This window comes from Ovis aries, chromosome 9 (genome assembly GCF_016772045.2).
Source record: "Ovis aries strain OAR_USU_Benz2616 breed Rambouillet chromosome 9, ARS-UI_Ramb_v3.0, whole genome shotgun sequence".
Classification (NCBI taxonomy): domain Eukaryota; kingdom Metazoa; phylum Chordata; class Mammalia; order Artiodactyla; family Bovidae; genus Ovis; species Ovis aries.
This window is the reverse complement of record NC_056062.1, coordinates 52852501-52864671: the sequence shown is the minus strand read 5'-3', so window position 1 is coordinate 52864671 and position 12171 is coordinate 52852501. Positions and strand designations below refer to the sequence as shown.

The 12171-nt window shown below is 40.1% G+C and overlaps 1 protein-coding gene across 8 annotated transcripts in view; it reads right to left on the bottom strand.

The window, feature by feature from the left end:
- Positions 1-12171, bottom strand: part of ZFHX4 (zinc finger homeobox 4) — a 212899-nt gene that overhangs the window by 173499 nt on the left and 27229 nt on the right. The window lies entirely within an intron of this gene.

Sequence of the window (12171 nt, the reverse complement as noted above, 5' to 3'; positions counted from 1 at the left end):
TGGCATCCCACTCCAGTATTCTTGGCTGGAGAATTCCATGGACAGAGGAGCCTAGTGGAGTACAGTCCATGGGGTTGCAAGAGTTGACACAACTGATTGAGGAACACTTTCACTTTAAAGGAGATACTTTGTAAACCAACACTGTTTCAGAAGTGATGGCAATTAGACTTGTTATCAGATTCCCCACAACTGAACAATGAATGACTTCAGGCCCTAAGGACACATGCTAGTGTTCTCTGCAGGCCTGCCAAAGCAATAATGAGAAATATTGGAAGTCTTTGAAAGATACTGCCCACCATAACTATCAAAATGTCCTTACATCCTTTATACACACTGGCTACCGATATTGGGAGTCTCTCCTGCCAATAGTTCTGTCACTTCAACAATTGAAACTATTCTTACTTTTCATTAAAAGATTATTAATCACTGAATATACTCAACTACAGTGGTGTCAATGACTGAGAATTTTTTTTCTTGCAGGATTGGAAGCCAGATTCAGGAAGGCAAAGATTTCCTCAAGCATCTTTCAGTTCAGTTCAGTTGAGTTCAGGCACTCAGTCGTGTTCGACTCTTTGCGATCCCATGAATTGCAGCACGCCAGGCCTCCCTGTCCATCACCAACTCCCGGAGTTCACTCAGATTCGCATCCATCGAGTCAGTGATGCCATCCAGCCATCTCATCCTCTCTCGTCCCCTTCTCCTCCTGCCCCCAATCCCTCCCAGCATCAGAGTCTTTTCCAATGAGTCAACTCTTTGCATGAGGTGGCCAAAGTACTGGAGCTTCAGCTTTAGCATCATTCCTTCCAAAGAAATCCCAGGGCTGATCTCCTTCAGAATGGACTGGTTGGATCTCCTTGCAGTCCAAGGGACTCTCAAGAGTCTTCTCCAACACCACAGTTCAAAAGCATCAATTCTTCGGTGCTCAGCTTTCTTCACAGTCCAACTCTCACATCCATACATGACCACTGGAAAAACCATAGCCTTGACTAGATGGACCTTAGTCTGCAAACTAATGTCTCTGCTTTTGAATATGCTATCTAGGTTGGTCATAACTTTTCTTCCAAGGAGTAAGCATCTTTTAATTTCATTGCTGCAATCACCATCTGCAGTGATTTTGGAGCCCCAAAAATAAGTCTGACACTGTTTCCACTGTTTCCCATCTATTTCCCATGAACTGATGGGACGGGATGCCACGATCTTCGTTTTCTGAATGTTGAGCTTTAAGCCAACTTTTCACTCTCCTCTTTCACTTTCATCAAGAGGCTTTTTAGTTCCTCTTCACTTTCTGCCATAAGGGTGGTGTCATCTGCATATCTGAGGTTATTGATATTTCTCCCGGCAATCTTGATTCCAGCTTGTGTTTCTTCCAGTCCAACATTTCTCATGATGTACTCTGCATAGAAGTTAAATAAGCAGGGTGACAATATACAGCCTTGACGTACTCCTTTTCCTATGTGGAACCAGTATGTAGTTCCATGTCCACTTCTAACTGTTGCTTCCTGACCTGCATATAGCTATCTCAAGAGGCAGGTCAGGTGGTCTGTATTCCCATCTCTCTCAGAATTTTCCACAGTTCATTGTGATCCACACAGTCAAAGGCTTTGGTATAGTCAATAAAACAGAAATAGATGTTTTTTTCTGGAATTCTCTTGCTTTTTCCATGATCCAGCAGATGTTTAAGTTCATGTCAATGGTTCTAAAAAGATGTGGACCAGTTCTCTGGAATCATTAGAAATTCTCAAGGAGGAGAAGGAGGAAGGGGGGAGTGCATTAGAAACCTACAGTGGTGGACTGCCCTGCCGTTCTCGTGATTAAGGATCCATCTGCCAATGCAGAAGACACAGGTTTGATCCCTGGTCCGGGAAGATCCCACATGTTGCGGAGCAGCTAAGCCTGGGAGCCACAACTACTGAGCCTGCGTGCTGCAGCTACTGAAGTCCATGCACCCAGAGCCTGTGCTTTACAACAAGAGAAGCCACCGAAATGAGAAGCCTGTGTACCACAACTAGAAAGTAGCCCCCACTCGCTGCAACTAGCAAAGCCCAAGTGCAGCAACAGAGACCCAGTGCAGCCAAGATAAATAAATAAAAATAAGGGATAAAGAGATTTTAAAAAGAAAGAAAGAAACCTATGGTGGAAAGAAAATTCCTGGAAACTTGGAACAAAAGGGATCAAAGTAAGAAGTAGAAGATACAAGTTTAAAAAAAAATTCAAAACAAGATTATCTTTTAAAATGCTAGGTACATAGCAAATGAATAGGACTTCCTCCAGTAGTTATAAGGATGTTCGGAAAAGGGAAGAGAAGACTGGGGTCCTGGGTAGAGATTAGACTGTGCTTTTACTTGTTGCTGTGGAGGAAGTTAAATGCTTAGGGAGGCACATTCCCTCTTTCAGGTCAGCGGGGTACCATTTAGTACATTACTGCTGAACTACCCTGGTGACCTGAATGAATTAAGGCAGCTTCTGAAGGTGCTTAACTTGCAAGCACTGAGAGCTCAGGCACTCGAAGTGATAAATATTCTATAAGTCCTTTCTATTTAATATACCAAGCACCCCCAAAATGTCAGGAAAAGGAAGTTTCTTTAAAGGGAAAGAATTATGTTGTGACAGTAAACAGGTAACAGTTTTAAACAGCTGTGTCTCCTTCCAGTTTGGAGATGCTCCCAAAAGCTCTAAGTTCATCACGCTGCTGCTGCTGCATTATGCTAGCTGACTGCTTTTGTGGATGTAAACCCTACTACTGAAGTCTTTTGTTACATCACAATTACTGCTGCTGCTGCTGCTAAGTCGCTTCAGTCGTGTCCAACTCTGTGTGACCCCACAGACGGCAGCCCACCAGGCTCCCCTGTCCCTGGGATTCTCCATGCAAGAACCCTGGAGTGGGTTGCCATTTCCTTCTCCAATGCAGGAAAGTGAAAAGTGAAAGTGAAGTCACTCAGTCATGTCCGACTCTTCTCGACCCCATGGACTACAGCCCACCAGGCTCCTCCATCCATGGGATTTTCCAGGCAAGAGTACTGGAGTGGGTGCCATCGCCTTCTCCGTACATCACAATTACAGGATCTTAAAAATAATCTGTCACTTGAAGGAATAAAAGTGGACTCCTAAGTGAATTTTTTTTTAAAGTCCCTCAGTGCTGTCCGACTCTGGGTGACTCTGTGGACTGCAGCCCACCAGCTCTTCTGTCCATGGAATTCTCCAGGCAAGAATACTGGAGTGGGTAGCCATTCCTTTCTCCAGGGGACCTTCCTGACTCAGGAAAAGAACCTGGGTCTCCTGCACTGCAGACAGATTCTTTACCGAAGGAGCTAGGAGGGAAGCCCAACAGTATGGAAGATTCAACCTGAAAGTGTCAGTAGCTCAGTCATGTCCGACTCTTTGCAACCCCATGGACTATAGCCCACCAGACTCCTCAGTCCATGGGATTCTCCAGGCAAGAATACTGGAGTGGGTTGTCATGCTCTTCTCCAGGGGATCTTTCCAACCCAGGGACTGAACCCAAGTCTCTGACATTGCAGGCAAATTCTTTACTGTTTGAGCCACGAGGGAAGCCCAAAGACAGATGATGTGAAGTGAAGTGAAAGTCGCTCAGTCATGTCTGATTCTTTGTGACCATATGGACTGTAGCCTGCCAGGCTCCTCTGTCCATAGAATTCTCCAGGTAAGAATACTAGAATGGGTAGCTATTCCCTTCTCCAGGAGATCTTCCCAACCAGGAACTAAACCCAGGTCTCCCAAATTGCAGGTGGATTCTTTACTGGTTGAGCCACCAGGGAAGCCCACAGTATATTCTATGCTTCCAAATATTTCCAATGAAAGAAAGTCTTTAGAAAAATATGTATCAGTAAAATAATAATATGACCTCAATACACATTTATATTTACATATACATATTTAATATATATATTATATTCAAAGCTGCAAAAGTACTTCTCCTTTAAAGAAACCTAGAATATTAATAAAGTATTATAAAACTAAGTGAAATGGTCTGTTAACCACATATAGTAGTTACTATCAGTGACAACAGAACTGTCATCACAATAATTTACCTTTAAGTAGAATTCTCATCAATAGCATTGTAAACGGAACTCACAGTCTCCAAGACTCTAAGTAAGACTCTAAGTTATATCTTTGTTCTAAAAGGGAATTGACTGAAGTTGTAATTTGACACATTTTGCATCTTTAGCAAATTGTTTTCTTTTTCATTTTCTAGGAATTGCATCATCCTCATATTTAAAGAAGGATGTAGCACCATCCTCATGTTTGAAGAACAACATGAGTCTTCCCCAACTAAGAGAAGCTCTAGTTCACTCTGTAATTCCTACCATAACCTTTGTCTGAAACTGACTCACAAAGTCTTACATTGCAAAAGAGCAATGAGTCAGCCAAGACATATTGTTCTACAGCTACTGATGACCCAAGAAAGCAATCACACCTAGCCTTTTGACCAACCATTGATGAATAAAAACATGGAAGCTTTTGAGGGCTAGTATATGATTGTTGTTGTTTAGTCGCTAAGTCCTGCTAGATTCTCTGAGAGCCCATGGGCTGCAGCATGCCATGCATTCCTGTCCTTCACTATCTCCCAGAGTTTGCTCAAATTCACGTCCATTGACTTTGTGATGCTATCTAAGCATCTCATCCTCTGCCACCCCCTTCTCATTTTGCCTTCTATCTTTCCCAGCAACAGGGTCTTTTTCAATGAGCTGGCTCTTCACAGCAAGTGGCCAAAGTTTTGGAGCTTCAGCTTCAGAAATGGTCCTTCCAATGAATATTCAGGGTTTATTTTCTTTAGGATTTAGTATATGGATTCAACCCTTAATTTGGTTAAAGGCTCTGCCACATTGGAAGAACAGAGTCATCTAGAAAGCATTACCTTAGAGAACATGGTTTGTATCCTTCCGCATTAATGGGGCTATCTCCATAAACAGAGACATTTAAAAACCCAGTCCAAACAAAGTGCTCAATGAATGTTTCTGTATTTATCAGAAGTAAGACTTGGGATGTCATTTGGGTATTCTGCAAACAGAACATCAATCACCACATTGCTCCTTGGTTATACAATCTATGAAGATGTTTCCCAGCAGGTTCTTGGGGGCTGTACCTCCAACTGTTGCTCTTCTTTTGAATGAATCATATCACCATAAGGTCTCCGGAAGTACAGATAATTCGGGGGTGAAAGAAGTGCCTTTTGAAGGCTTGAATTATCTGAATAATGAACAAATCTCCACGTCTAATTGAACTCAGCCTGAGCACAGGCTCAGACTTCAGGCAAACTTGGTAAAGCATTTCCAGTAGAACTCAGGCAGGCCAGATGTTTTGGAAGCAGAATCGCAGTCATTATGCACATGCCAGTTCCTCCTCGCTCCACCCGAGGCCAAGACCCTTTCAGCAGCACGAGGCCTGCTTAACGTATGACTTTGGCCGCCTGACTGCATGGCATCCCAGCACCCACGCAAGCATTTCGGTGATTTTAAACAAGCTCCACTAACAAGGACGATTACATGGAAGCCAAAGAAACTAGTGGGGAGAGCACATTCATCATGAGATATAAACTCTGTCTGCATTTCCTAAAATGATCTCAGGGTGGGAGACACTTAGGGATTTACAACTCTGGGTTAAATGCAGGAGACATGGGTTCTATCCCTGGGTCAGGAAGATCCCCTGGAGAAGGAAATGGCAACCCACTTCAGTATTCTTGCCTGGAAAATCCCATGGACAGAGGAGGCTAGTGGGCTATAGCCCATGGGGTCGCAGAGACAGACACTACTGAGTGACTAACACTTTCTACACTTCACACGAGACAATGAGCACAACTTATACAAACACTGTAACATAAATCCCAAAGTCTGAGTTGACATGGTCCTGCGGTAAATTAATGGTAGTGCCAGGTTTTACTACTTTTCTGAGGTGGAGGTTGGGTGTGATATGTGATGTGTGTGTGTGTGTGTGTGTGTGTGTGTATGTTTAGAAGGAGGGAGATGAAGGAAGCTGTTAGGGTGGGCCACCACCCTCCACATCCCCATACCTGACAACAACTGGTTCCCCCTCACACATTAGAAATTCATCCAGATTAAGTGGTTCAGTTAAAACCAAATGCACTCTGGGAAAAAACCTGAGAGTCATTTACACCTTTTAATGCACTACTCTGCTTTTACAGAAAGGTGTCCTTCCCCCTTAATTAAAAGGATGCTCGTTTTCTTTGGGGAATTAGATGGGTGATCTCTCAACACAGAGTATTTCCATGAAGAGAAGATCTAGGTAGGAGAAAACAGTAAAGATTTCAGCAAAGAAAGAAGAGATAACGGTGAGTGCCTGATGTGTGGGGATATGGCAGGACCAGTTAAGGAAAGACACGTCAAAAATAAAATCAGGGAGTCCCAGTGACACGATTTGCTTTCTTTAAATTTTGTTTGGGTTTGGTAACAGTTCCACACATGCAATACTGTTTTATCTCTCCTGACATGGATGTAATAAGTTGTGAATACCTGGCCTAAAGTCATCCTTCTACAGATTGGCATGTATCAATGTGTATCTATAGGTGTGTGTATCTATCTATATTAATATATAGATACAGAAATATATATATATATATAATATATATATATATATATATATATATATAGAGAGAGAGAGAGAGAGAGAGTGTGTATTTGGATAAACAGATATTTTTTATCCTTTTTTCCCTACTGGAATACAAAGGGAGTTTTCAACTCATACTGTAATATATATTTCTTGCCTTGTGAATGCAGTGAGAATATCCATATTTGTGCTGGAGTAGCCATGTTCTAACACATGGTGTGCTTCAGTAAATATCAAGCTTAAAAACAGAAGTAGACGAAGTAGTAGGTCTGGCCAATTACATTGTGATCTGAAAATACTAGTGATTTATTAGTTGCTATTAGCTAACCAGCTGATCTCTATTTGATCTGTGTATTTATTAGTTATAAGCATTAAGCCAGCATGTATTGTTCTACTACAGGAACTTTTGCAGCCTCTGCCTTGCTTTTTACATGAAAATACAATAAAATAATTTGAGTTGTGATTACTTTAAAAAAAATAAATCCTGCAGCTGGAATTAAATTTCACACTGAAATTCAACCTTGAAAGGAACAGAAATATGAAACTAATGCAAAAAGTGCAAAAATTTCCATATTCAGGTTAATGTTTAGCAGCAGAAAAGAATAACTTTTGTTTATCTCTGAAAACAGCTTTCTTTATCTAAACAAATGACTAGAATAAGATTAAGAAAAACCTGTTTTGGTTTTTTAGATACACACACATATTCCAGTTTCCTTTTACACAATGACTTTTATGCAAATAGATACCACACAATCTCCTGACCTCTTTTACCATCACACCCGGACAATGACAGTTCAATAATTGAAATGGTACATATCGGGTATATTTGAGTTTAAATTGCAAAGTTGGTCTCAGGCCTATTGAAATGAAATTGCTTATGATTCTTTGTTAATTCCAAACTGATCAGATTATTATATTTCCTACCAGTTTAAAAAAAAAAAAACGTAAAAGGCAGGTGAAGCTAATTATATCATTTTTTATTTCCTTGCCATATACATTGCCCAATGTAGTTTTTTTTTTTTTTTTTGCATTCTCTTCTGTGACCCTCCCCCACACCTTGATTTTAGTTCTTAACCTGGATTCTTTCATCCATAACATGGGTAATGAGAAAACTCCAAAAATGTTCCTTGTGGGACTGTTACACTAAAAGTCACGTAGGACTAAATCCCACGTGTCTTCCTTTGCTCACCATGGAGACAGGAGATTCATTCACTGCCCTCAGCCAATTTGAAATCCAAATATGAAAACAGCCTTATGGAATTCAGACAGATGATTCTCCTTCACAACTAGCAGATGCAAGAAGAAAAAAAAAGACTAGTATAATTAAGCTTTTAACTTTGATCCAGTGAAGCTGTGAACACCTCATTTAAAAATACATATAAAAGCAGCTGAAGCACAGGTGTGGCAAGCGTATTTGCACACCCAGCGCAGGATGGCAGTCAACCAATCAGCTGGCCAGAAAAGTTTCAGCCATTCTAAGGCAAGAATAAGGTAAACTGTGAATCTGAAAGATTACCAGAGTCTTGTTCGTTCTCAGTTGGAATGTGGAGTGCTCAGTGGTTTTCACTACATCTTTCTACTGGACACTTTAGAAAAGGATTGGGATCACTTAGGGGGGTAGACTAAATTGCAGTGCATTTTTTAATGAGGGTTGGAAGTAGTTTCTTTAATACATTTCTCGATATATGCATCAGTCCATTATTCATCTTACAAATATTTATTGAGGACTCATTATGTGAATATCAATTGACAGGAATTTGTAGAGGATGCAAAGGCGTGAAATTAGAAAAATATAATCAAATCTAATAAAGTGGTTAGCTGAGAACACTGTTTTGGCATTATACAGACATAGATACACACACAGGGGCTTCCCTGGTGGCTCAGATGGTAAACAATCTGCCTGCAATGTAGAAGACCTGGGTTTGATTCCTGGGTTGGGAAGATCCTTCAGAGGAGGGAATGGCCACCCACTCCAGTATTCTTGCCTGGAGAATTTCATGGACAGAGGAGCCTGGTGGGCTACAGTCCATGGGGTCACAAAGAGTCAACACAAACGAGTGACTAACACTTTCACTTCATATATTCAGTACTTATTAACCTCATTTTAAATATACTTTCAGACATTAAAAGAGAAGATTAAGTGCAATCTGCAGTTTCAATTTATTGTTTAAATTTCTTAGCCCAATTTTGCTTCATCATTCAAATTTCTGGAGGAAAAATAAGATCAAAATTTGAATAGTGCCTAATGTTTCAGAGAAGTTTGCTTTAAGAAACGAGCAAGCTTTTCTTCACAATAACAAAATTCCTTTACAAAAAATCCTAAGGAAAAGAACTGCCAAAAAAACGAATGCAGCTTTGTTTGTTTTTGTAGTCATCGTTAGCAATAGACATAAAGGTATTCCTTTTTTTTTTTTTTTTTTTGGAGCCCATATGGAAAGATCATCAACACATTCTGCCTCTGGGTTCTTTGCCAAAATACCATAACCCACAAGCCTTCTACCTTAAACATGAAAGAAAAGGTGTTGTTCTGGTCAAATAAAGAAATAATTTTTACTAGCATACGTCTAATGTTAAAGCTGCTTAAATCCTGCCAAATACATTAAAACAACATCTGTAAAACAGATTTTCATTAAACTGATCAGGTTAGAGTTAAGCAGCTAGGCAGATGATGTTTTAAGCTACCCCTTAACCTTTAACCTCTAACCTCCTTAAACTGGAATAAGGACACACACTTCTTTGAGGTAAGACTGCTTCAGGTTGACCATGCAAGAGGTAAAGTGGCCCATTCAAATTGCTCTGACACATCCCCACATTTGGGAGTGTTATGAATCAATATGCTGTCAATGAGAAGAACTGTTTTTCTCCCAGCCATGTATTTATCTGTCTTTTCACTGCTCCTTGTCACTTTCCCTTAAAGTCTGAATAATTCACAATGCAAAATGATGTATAATTAAACTCCTAATGAAAATGAATTTTATATAAGCAATTATTGTCTAGTCATTAGCTCACTGTTTTAAGTCCAATTTTAATATTTTCACCATATTATAAACCATCATTTTTCCCAGGCCTAGGCCAATTTGTTAGGGTCTCATTTAAAAGCAATTAATGTTACTTATAAAGCAATTTTATTTTGCCTACACAGGCTGACCAAGCTTGCTAATGTCCTCATTACTGCTCTTCAAAATCCTCTGGATCTGACACACGGTTTCTGTGAATCAGTTTAGAAACTGCATCCTCAACACACTGCTACTCTGGATGAATTTGACTGCTAGAATGAATAAATGCTCTTTGAAGGCTGATGCAAAATAATAGAGTCCAGCTGCCCAATACTGAGTTTCAATGGCTCCAATATTTATCTCTTGAATCTTTTTAATTCAAGGTAAGCTTGTTCACAGTGTGTTTTTATTTGTTTGCTGACCATTTGGAGACATTACCCCACAAGGACACTTAGGTATTTAAGAGATAGTAAAGAAGATGGTGGGGAGAGTTAATTTGTATATGACACAACATTTTGAAGGTAAGAGTATATATAGCTGGGCTTCCCAGGTGGCTCAGTGGGAAAGGATCTGCCTGCAAGTGCATGAGACACAGGGTCAGTCCTGATCCAGGAAGACCACATATAATGCAGAGCAACTAAGCCTGTGCACCTCAGCTATTGAGCCTGTGCTCGAGAGCCTGGGAGCCACACTACTGAAGTCTCAGCACCCTAGAGCCTGTATTCCACAAGAGAAACCGCTGCAACGAGAAGCCTGAGCACCGCAACTAGAGAGTAGCCCCCACTCACTGCAACTAGAACAAAGCCCACACGGCAATGAAGATTCAACACGGCCAAAAATGAAATAGATAAAAATCTAAGAGAGAGAACATATAGCCTTTGGTTCTGGTATCTCAAGCTCTCTCTGCTTTAAGGACCTATTCATAAGCAAGTTCTATCTCATCTGGTTGTTATACAATCAAAGACAAAATCCAGCCCTCTCTGAAAGGGAACTTCAAGGGTAACCCTGGCACCTAGCAAATTGCTCTGCAGACAGTGAGGGTAGTCAGCCCATATTCATGGATAAACTTAACACGCACATACACACATGTAAATAATTGTCCGGCAATGAGACTAAATAGCCTTTCCTGAGAAAATCAGCAGGAATGCTCTACCTTTCTTTAGCTTCCCACATGAGATTAATAAAGCAGAAAAATTTGTATATTTATATCTTCTATTCACAACATGTTAATTTAAAGTGTTAGAGCTGTGTGAATATAAGCACAGTTCATGAATATTCTATATAGCTTCCAGGGTCGAGATCTATTATTTATACAAACTTAATGTGTTTTTTTTTTCTCCCAGGTATTCTAAAAGTTTTAATAGATAAAGTATCAACAGAAGAAAAGTTGACAATTGAATAGCTGTCAGCTGTTGCTGTAAAAGCGATGAATTATAATCATTCTATTCTGTTTTCAATACCATCAACTTAGACGTTTTCCATCTTATGTGAGGGCCTGCACTCCCCTCAAATTGTGTAACCCAAATCTAATGCTTTCGTTATTGATCCACAAAGCACCAACATCACAGGCACAATGTTACAAATTCTCACACCACGACTTTAGGTTTTCACGCTCAGTACATCAATCCAGCATTTGAACTTCAAGAAACAGCCCAAACAAATAGTGGCAGGCCAACCCAAATAAATAATGCCTGCACCTGCCCCAGATAGCCACATTCTGCTCTTTTTGTGGTCTGTTTATAGTTTGAAAGCATATTTGAAGAGTCGCAGGTATCATAATCGCCGGGTGACTCCTGATAGTATAGTTATCACTGATTTCTAGTATAAATCAATAGATAACACTTGCAAAATGGATTTTGCAATCATATTAGAGCTTGTTACAGTGACTAATGGTTTGCAATATTTTCTGAATTTTAATATCCTCTGGACAAAAGAAGTTTTTAATAAGTTACCAAGTTATTCATCATAGAAATGAATCTGTTCCCACTGTACATGAACCAAGACAACCAGGCCAACCCAGTAAACAAACTGCAGAAAATAAATTATCCAGTAATTAGGGTTCAGAAGAAGTCAAGCCAAGGTATGTGACAAATAAGATTCAACACTTGCACGTATTCATTACATCTGCAAAGCTTTTTCCCCTATAAAAGTGTTATTTGCCATTTAATGAACACTTTTACCTGTGCCACACCCATAAGGGGATGGGATAAAAACATTACTAGCTTGGGAAGTCAGGCAAAATAACAACAGAGTTAAGCAGAAGACTTTCAACTGATCCTAAGGGAGGGTGTCTTTTTACTCAGTACCACCAGAAACTTACAGGAAAACACACACACACAATGTTTGGATCGTCCTTGTTTGTCACCAAACAAAAGATGATGCATTCACAAGGCAGTGCTGTTTTTGTCCTCTGCTCCCTGAAACCATTCATACTTAGCCAAGAGTGGTGCTGTGTTGTTGTTTTTAATCAATCAATAAAAAGAGGTTTAAGAGTATTATTTTATAGGTGGAAACACTCAGAAAAGTGATGTTATTTCAGGGCAACCAGTAAAGTGATCAATCCCACAGAGACAGGTGTAAAAGGGACATACGG